Genomic DNA, 9078 nt, shown 5'->3' on the forward strand with positions numbered 1-9078 from the left:
GTTCCTCTTCTCACATGTTCTAGGTTGAGCTCATGTTCCAGTACACCGGAGCAGGTGGACGCTGTTTCTGGTTTCTCACTTCTCCTCACTGGAACAAATTACCTGAGAAGTTGTGACATAATTCCAAACATAGTTTTGGCAACAAGCTGTTCCCTATTGCTCTTTAATTCATCCCAGTGAAGCAGTGGGCCTAATAGTTCAGCCTTGCAGTGGGATGCCTTCAGGTGGATGTTGCATTTTGTATAAAGTTTCATTCATTCATTGTTTCTACGTTTACAACCAACACATCCTCCCTAAGTAAGCCTTGGATTGCTTTGCACCTCCCCCCCAAGACTCAATTGATACACGGATGTTCTTGGTGTTCAGTTTGGATCAAAAATGAAGGTGGTCGCAATATATCAGAGGGGAAAGTCTGGCCAGTCTGAGGACAGGATGCAGCACATTAATGATATTGACAGTGTTTATTTGCAGAGTCCCAAGAGGGAGTCAGCTTTCCAGGTTATTAATATTTGTCCGGCCTTCAGTGAAATTCAAGACCAGACTTCCTCATGGGGACATACAAACCTCAGCATTAGTCTCCTCGACATCCAAAATATCAGATGTACCCAAACAGATTCTAAAATAGAGCAATCCATCACTGCATCACATGTCTGCAAGCACGCAAAGGTACTTGTGTGGAACAAAACATAAGAATATTCTGTAGAAGCAGGGGGTTCCTAACTTGTACACAACTGCTTCTTCTGTGCTCACTTATTTTAATAAAATAATAATAATATGCTCTGCTTAGCTTCCCTCTCTCTTACTGTAAGACAATGGGTTATTAGTTGAGGGGAATAATTACCCACTTCAAGTAATAATCAGTAATTGCCAGGGTGAACCACTAAATGAGCAAAAGCTCAAACCCTGGTAGCTACGGCAAAGAGCAGACAGGCTTACCTTTGAGTCAATGTGTAAAGTATTTATGCAGTACTAAAACACTAATAAAGTTACAAGTGCAAAGCAATAGAACATCTCAAAATGAATTAGAAAACTAGAGTAAAATTCAATAAACAAAATGGCACCAAAATGACAAAAATCCACTTCAGGAAACCTGAGATATGCATTTTTAAATAGAAATAGCACCAAAAAGCACAACGTACCAATGATAGTCAATGGACTGGGAAGAACAGAACCTAGACGCTATTTGATGCTAAACTCGATCAGCACAGGTCAGATACACCAACCAGGGTCATCCTGGGCAAAACATTTCATCTTCTGACTTTAGTCCTTTAGACCCAATCCACCACAAGAGTACACTTTTAAAGCACATAGGCAATCAGAAGAGGCACTTAGAGCCTCACAGGGTGTCAGGTAGAGTCCAGCCCAGGACCAGGTAGCATTGATCAGCTGGATTGCAGTAAAAGCATCTTGGAGCTTGTTATGTCCCTGTACCTTGAACGGGAGGTCAGCCTTTGGAGTCCACTTCTTTGTCCTAGGAATAAGAGAGTGCAGGTCCAGTCCCCAGGCTCATCACAGGTTGCAGGCAGCTGGTTCAGTCCTTTTCTGATAATTATCAGGTCCAGAAATATTCTGAAGTAGGTGACTTGAGTCACCACATTTAAGCCTGGCACGAGCGAGTGGATGACAATGACCCCTGGGGACGCCCTAGCCAATGGGATAAAGGTTCCTGGGGCTAACCCTCCCCATGTTTGCTATTTCAATATGGCTGAAGTCTTCTGCCACACTAACTTGGACTCTGAGGGATGGGGGTGTGTGTGAAGATGTACCATGGTGTTCCTAGCGATCTCCTACATCTAACTCTAAAATCTAGTTTGAAACAGGTCTGTACCCACAACAGCCTCAGAAAACAGACGTTTGGTAGAAGAAAAGCACATTTATCAGGAAGTAGACAGTAGATATATCTATATTGTGTTGGTATGCAATTTCCCTGCAGTGAAGTGTGCCTGAAATGTTCTATGTAAACCCAGCAGACCCTTCAACCAGGCTGTGACACTGTAGTGTAAAAAACAGGCCTCTGTGATTGAGGCCTGTCTGGTTTTGGGGAGGGGCAAAACAACAGCCCTGTCCAAGTGAAATTAAATAAAACAACATTTCTAAAGTGCAGTTAATGCCAGATGGCATCTTGGCGCTGATACCACAAGCCACATCAGAAAGGTCACAGAGAAAAAACTATTGTGAGAAAAGCCACGTTTTAACAGTTTTCCAAAATGGACATGTGAGTCCACTGACTCACCATGAGTTGGTAAACAGTTGCAGAGTAAAAAGATGGCTCCAGATGGACGGTTTCACTCTGCGTATTATCAGACTAGCTGACCTGAGTTTATGGTTGGGAGCATACCAGTGGATCCTCGATATCAGGAATGTGAGCCCTCTCTTTTGAAGGGCTTTTTGAGCAAGGCACAGAGCTTTAAATTGTGCTCTCTTTCGCACTGAAAATCAGTGCAGCCTTATTAGTTCCTTAGATACAGACTTGAGTTTGAGGATGTTCAGAATTAGTCGCCCAGCCAAATTTTGTGCAACTTGCAGCCTATTAAGCAGGGTTTGTATTAAGCCCTAAATAGAGCTCATTACAGTAATAGAGGCATGAGGCGATTGTGAGGATTGTGAATCAGAGAATTGTTTGATTAATCAACTGGACAGCCTTGATGAAGTCACAGAGATACCCCCGGATGACAAAACATGTGCTGGCTGAGAATTGGCTATAACTGACGGTCAAAGCAGTGAATTTACTGCGACTGATGGTCAAAAGAAGAGACAGAATTTGCCAAGAATAAAATGTTGTGCTAATGCATGAGACTGCTAAAGGAGTATAGATTATATCGGCGTGTGCCTTAAATTGTATCTGTCTAAAAGGATGTCACCTTCAACCAGTATTTGACAGTTTAATATCAAAAAAGCTCCTCCTAGCCCTACTCTGCATATTCTGTGAGGTTCAGCTAGCTCATCTCTACTCATTTAAGTCAGCCTATTGTTTGCTCCTGGGAGCAAGCTGACACCTCGTTCCCACCTATTCAAATGCTAAATACTGGATGCAGAGGTGGGAGAGCAAAATGCAGATGTAATATCCAGGGACTCCAGGCAGGGCAAAGGTAAAGTTCTAAAAGTTATCTTTTCTAAATATTTATTGAAAATCCTACTTCACCAGTGAATTGGGCTTGCTATAAGTATTTCCGTAGCTGGAGATAACATATTTTAATGTTAATATTGTATCCCACATTTCCTATAGACCAGCCAACCATGTGAGGACATGTTTAACATTACATTTTCACATCTTCTACTTTTAAATACTAAGAGGTAAGGCCTTCTTAGAGGTGACATAATAATAATTGTAAAAGGGGAATTAAGGGCTGCCAGAAAGAGGTTATTTTGATAGGTTGATTTTGTATTTTAAACCTGAAGAGTTGTGCTACCCATGGCATGTCACTGCAGTGGGTGGTCCAATGGATGTTGCAGCCCACTGGTGACATTTAACTTACTAGCCCGGGGTACACTGTTTCCTTACTGTAGGAACTTACAGGTAAGTTAAATAAACCAATAAATGTACACCGATGTTAACAAGTTGAAAGGAGGAGCACAAACACTTTACTACTGGTTGATAGGGGAAAGTGCACAGAGTTCTAATGCCAGCAAAAAAAGGGCTCATCAAAAAGGCAAAACATCCAAGAGGACACAGTAGAAAGGATAGGTTTCCATTTTACCTGATGATTAGCTCTATTTCACCTAATTGTCCAAGCACAAGCAGTCTCCCTTCACTTAACCTATATTCTTTACCTAAGTAACCAGTATTCTTATTTTTAACACCCTTTGTGCCCTAGTTTCTATAACTAGAAGCATTGTTTCCAGAACCAACTTAGTTTATACAGGTAATTGCAAATAATGCTATTACAATTCAAGGACATTGTTTTCAATACACCTAGAAGAACAATTTTCCTATCAAACCCTTCCCAATAAATGGCCTGCCAGCTGTCCCTCATAGCTCCTTCTTCATTCTTCGAGGACACCACTATCAGGTCTTTTAGTGACCGTATATCAGGCCTAATATTTATCACACTGCCATCAAAGAAGGTCCATTTTTCCCCACTGATATATGTCTTCTGCACTAGAAAGACGGAAGGTGGTGCCAACCTTCAGTTAATGATCACACTTTTACCATAATATTTAAAAGGTTGACAATAGTAATGAAGGAGGAAGGCAGTATAGAAAGAAGGCGCCAAGAAAGGCTGTCCTGCTCCCTTTACAAACAAATGTCGTGATGCCCCTGGGGTTCCTCTCATGAGAAGCACTGCAGCCTTGGCAGGCGGCTGGTTCTGGCCCAGTTTGGTAGGTCCTTCTGACAAAAGAGCGCATTGCTGCTGGCAAGAAGTGGGGGCTCGGAGTCTCGGCTTCTGTGGGCGCTACAGAGATCCTCAAGGGATCACTCCCACGCTAACTGGCAACAGGTGTCACATACGGCCAGTGGATGACTCTCCTTTTGTAGCAATGCACAATGGTTTGGCTTTGTCAGCTTTTTATGATAATGCGGAATGTTTTTTGTGACCCCCGATATTAAATATGTGTACACATAAAAGAAAGGTAGATGTTAGAAAACTGTGTTTGGAGGTTGACTGCTGCCTTTTAAGAGACAGGGGGGGCTCACTCAGAGTTCGTGGATGGTTTTGGAGTCCTCTAAGGTCACTGGATGATCAGTCCCTACGCGTGGCCAGCGGGGCTGTTCCGTGTCTCAGGTCCACGCGTCAGTAGCGCACGCAGGGGCTGCGGGGGGATGTAGGCGCAGTCAGTCGGTGGGAGCGTGGCACATACTCACCGGCTCCGGGCCTGCTTCACCGGTCGCCGAGGGCTCCCCCCAGTGGTTGCCTCCGAGGCGAGAGAGGGCTCTGTGACAGCAGTCACCCCGTGAGGACGGTCCCTGTGTCCGCGGGCACAGTAGTCATCTCATAGAGATGCGTCGACCTTATAAAGAACAGTGAGGCGTGCGCTCTTCTAGGCGCTGCAGGCGATCCACAACTGTCACAACTCTCCCGGCCTGTCTCATCTCAGTCTTTCACCAGTTAATAAACAAACTCCCGGCCATCCAATGCAATGCAAACACCTCGGGCCACAACTGCTCCTACCAGCCGCAATTAGCGCATTGTTTACTTTCTGGCATCAGTTATACAGTCTGCCATATTTCTTATTATACAAACAGCAAAAGTGGTACAATAAGTGAACTATGAGGCACTTCCTTGGTTTTTGCGCTAGACCAGTGCAAGGTTTCTGCAAACGGCCGACTTCTGCATTTGTAGTTGCATCTGGGCAGCCCGAGTCCGATGTCTGTGTTGCTTTTTCTCGTCTTGCGCCAAGCTTGGAAAGTCAAAAAGGCGACCATTGCTTTAAACCGACGAGAGAGATATATATACATCTGGTAGCTGAACTGCAAGCTTCCCAGCTTGTCCACATTTTCTGATTCTAGACAAACATTTTATTTCAGAAGCCATCTGTTTTCTTTATTATCACATATGAAAGCATGTTTAAATATCTAAGGGCCATATGTACGAACTCATTTTCCCATAGACACAGAACCTTTGCTACATCTGGCCCTAAGTTCCGGATGCACTCTTTACAAGCACCGCTTACGTTTCATGTACTAGACTACAAGGTTGCTACATGTATAATAAGAATCTAGTCCATGTTTAGGGTTTACATGACTACTGATTAGTCTCTTAGGGCCAGATGTACCAAAGGATTTTACCCATTCTGTGTCTATGGGAAAAAGCTTTCGTACATATGGCCCTTAGTTCACTAACAGCACTGTCCTTGGGGGCAAGCTTTTAAAGTTTCCAAGTTCATGTTTCAAAACGATCACATTATTAAATACATATCTGTCTTTGCAGTGTTATCTGATGTACTAAGGTGAAACACTTGGCATGTTAAAGAAATACACTTTTTTGAATTTTAGAGAGATTGTATCATATTTGTATATCAAGTTTGTTGCACAATCTGCATATCAAGCGCTTTCATGGCTCACTTGCGCACAGGCTCTTCCGGACGAGTGTGATCCTTGGCTCGCCCTAACAAACTGCTGCTGCGCCCACCTCTCTGTGCAGCTCTTGGCACAGGGAGCTGTTGGTGACTTGATAAAATGATTTGTAAAACGTGGGAATTGGAAAGGCACTGCCCACATGCACCCATTTGACAACTCTGCCAGCAAGGTTTCTCTTAGCAGAGGCAAAGAAGTGTGAATGCAGTGAAAATACATATAAAATAAGTGATCCCAGGGCAGGAACTCCAGGCCGTTGTTTTCTACATGACCTACACGTACATGGGCCATCGGTTCCAAGGGGGAACTACCAGGCCCAGGTGGGACAGGCAGGGACACAGCTTGAAGGGTGGGGGTTGCTTGGGGTGTAATGTCCCCCTAATGCACTCTTTCACTAAGAGCTTTCAAAATTGTTATTTTTGGGAGCTGAATCTTTATTATATAGTGTGGTTAAAGTTAGTAAAGCTGCTTGAATATGTGCAAATTGACTATGTTTTAGAATTCACAAATATAAGTAGGCTTGAAGCTCTACCATATTCAGGTTTCCAGACATGCAACTGGCAATTAAACACCAAAAGGTGATGGGATTAATGCTTGCAAATATTCTAAACTGTGGCAACAGCTCTGGAGCAGCATTTAACTCATTGTTTTTCACCCGCCGTAATACTCTACACAGAGGCCCACCTGGTGGAAACCAGTACAGACCCCCTTCCTAATGGAAACAGTGCACCACAAACCTTGGTCATCTCATCCCTATTCCTTGTGGCCCACTGTTTTTTTTAGTTGGGAAATTTAAAATTCACACCTTCTGAGTCCCACTGACTAAGCTACAGCCCTGGACCCCTGCCTCCAGCAAAGGATGAAATCTGAGGTTCTCCTTAGAGTTCATTTGTGAGCACAGAAAACCAGAAACAATTCTATATGCAGCAAACCGTGCCACAGTTGCAGACTCTCTCTGCAAGGGGTTCAAACCCCGCTCCATTAACATGTTTGTATGTGGTATTTGTGTAGCAGTATTTGCATCAGCTGCAGCCTGCAGGACTGGAGCTGCTGATGTTAGGTCTGTTGCATCCAATGTACCTAGCTTGTTCTCCCATGGCCTGTCGTGAATGACTCTCGCCTCTCAGTGAGGCTGCTGAATTAGGGGAGACAACCCTTCTGTACATAAGCGACTGAGTCACTCCTACCTCCGTTAGAAGCTGTCAGCCCAACCCCCCCCCCGGCTCTCTAGCAGTTCCTCACCCAAACGCTATGTAGTAAAGGTGATTTCTGGCCACCAAGCGCATGGACTCTGAAGAACTCTCAGGGACGCCGTGGTGTAACAAATCTTACCCCTCTTCTCTCGTTAGAAATAAGTCTCTTACACACACACAGGCAATGAAGATGCAGGGCGGTTTTCACACATATATATATATTTATTGAAAAGACTGCAATCTACGATAAAATACATGTGCTGCAATGATTATGACAATGAGAAATAACAGAAGCAGAATGGTGAGGATAAAAGTGGTAACTATCAAACCCCCAAACATATTGCAATAAGCATGAAATATGCAATTCCTAATATTAAGGCCTAAACCCTACCCTAAAGCAAGAGCTGGGCATGATAAGCCTAATCTGCCAATACAGTGTCCATGAGACGTTCCCCCAACCCCGCTACCTTGGGACGAGGTCGGCCTCTTAGTCTCCGGATCAGGAATTGTAGGGACACAAGGCTGAGATTCCCTGTGAAGCAGTGTGGAGTCTAGATGGTGTATCCTGGTGGAACCCCCTCTAACGACCTTGGTCTCATTAGGTGTATTTATAAGGCACATGTTATTGTTTGTGCAGTAATCCTGACGCGACTGTGTACCTAAACATCAGGCTGTGTGCGCAAACGTCTGTCAGCAATTACATAACAAATACCTACCCTGTTCGCATTCTGTTCTTGTCAACGTACATTACCCATGTACATCACTGATAATGATTCTTTCTCGGAATGACACTGATTAGGAAAACAAAAACATTTGTCTAAGATGTACGCATCTGCAAGCAGTGCTAAAAGGAAATACATAATTAAATAGAACAAAACTGAGCTGGCAATGTAGGTCGAAGTGGACTAGGTAAAAAGTGCAACAGGGTCGCAAGCTAAAAGCTAAGATGTCTCCTGTGCCCAGGCTGGGAATTAGAATGGACCCACAACAGGCCATTAGCATAAGGACCAGCCTTTGTTTGTTTATAATTTTAAATTCACCTCTAACTCTACAATGGAAACAACCCCTCCCTTCTTCCCCTCTCCCACTCTACCCTCAGGCACCTTTCTGGGGTATCTGTTTATAATGTATTTACATATCATAGTGGCTTTCCTTCGCTTTGACATAACCTCTATAATCACTGGTAGATGTTCATGTTACAGTTGTCTATCTTAATGAGGTTATTAAGAGGTGGGCAGAAGGTGGTATTTGCTAAAATTCGGCAGATGCCCGGTCTGTGCCCCTTGCACTTCCTCTCTGCCTTATTTAGAGACTGGGGCAACTATTTAGTTTCTCATAGTGGGTCCTTTGCTGGCTTTGCTATCATAAACACTTTTTCGGTGCTCCACCTGCCACACTAACACCCGCTTCAATCAATTGAAAGGCCCATCTTAATTAGGATGGGCCTTCCAGCACATGCCGTCATTATGAGTGGCCCAGCTACAGCTGGGATCATTATTGCACTTTTTAAGTCTGATGCACTTTGGTTCAGAATTTATAATAATTGGCATCAACGTCAATTCACCAAAATCCCGGGGATAGCAGATGTGACATCGCTCCCCTTTTGACCTTGGTGAAGTCACAGGAAGTGTCATCATTTGAACTTTGACACTGAACCTACATAGAAAGCAATGCCACATTTCCTTAACCCTGATGACATTACAATTTATTAGATCTATGAAGTTTCATAATAGCTGTATGATTAATATAACACAGCACAGGCAAATGTGTATTGTAGGGTGCTTAAGTGATATTCCAGGGGAACATTATTAATTTCTGAACTGCATGAAAAAGTATGTCTTTGTTTCAAGAGGATATAGTGCCATAACA

The 9078-nt window shown here is 43.6% G+C and overlaps 1 protein-coding gene across 2 annotated transcripts in view; it reads right to left on the reverse strand.

Annotated features, from left to right (window-relative positions):
- LOC138274853 (glutathione synthetase-like) overlaps window positions 1-4935 on the reverse strand; it is a 186661-nt gene extending 181726 nt beyond the window's left edge. For both annotated transcript variants that reach the window (XM_069219019.1, XM_069219020.1), the window contains exon 1: window positions 4805-4935. The gene's annotated coding sequence lies outside the window, so the exon portion shown is untranslated. The remainder of the gene's footprint in view (window positions 1-4804) is intronic.
- Window positions 4936-9078: the final 4143 nt, after the last annotated feature.

Source organism: Pleurodeles waltl, chromosome 2_2, assembly GCF_031143425.1.
Source record: "Pleurodeles waltl isolate 20211129_DDA chromosome 2_2, aPleWal1.hap1.20221129, whole genome shotgun sequence".
NCBI lineage: Eukaryota > Metazoa > Chordata > Amphibia > Caudata > Salamandridae > Pleurodeles > Pleurodeles waltl.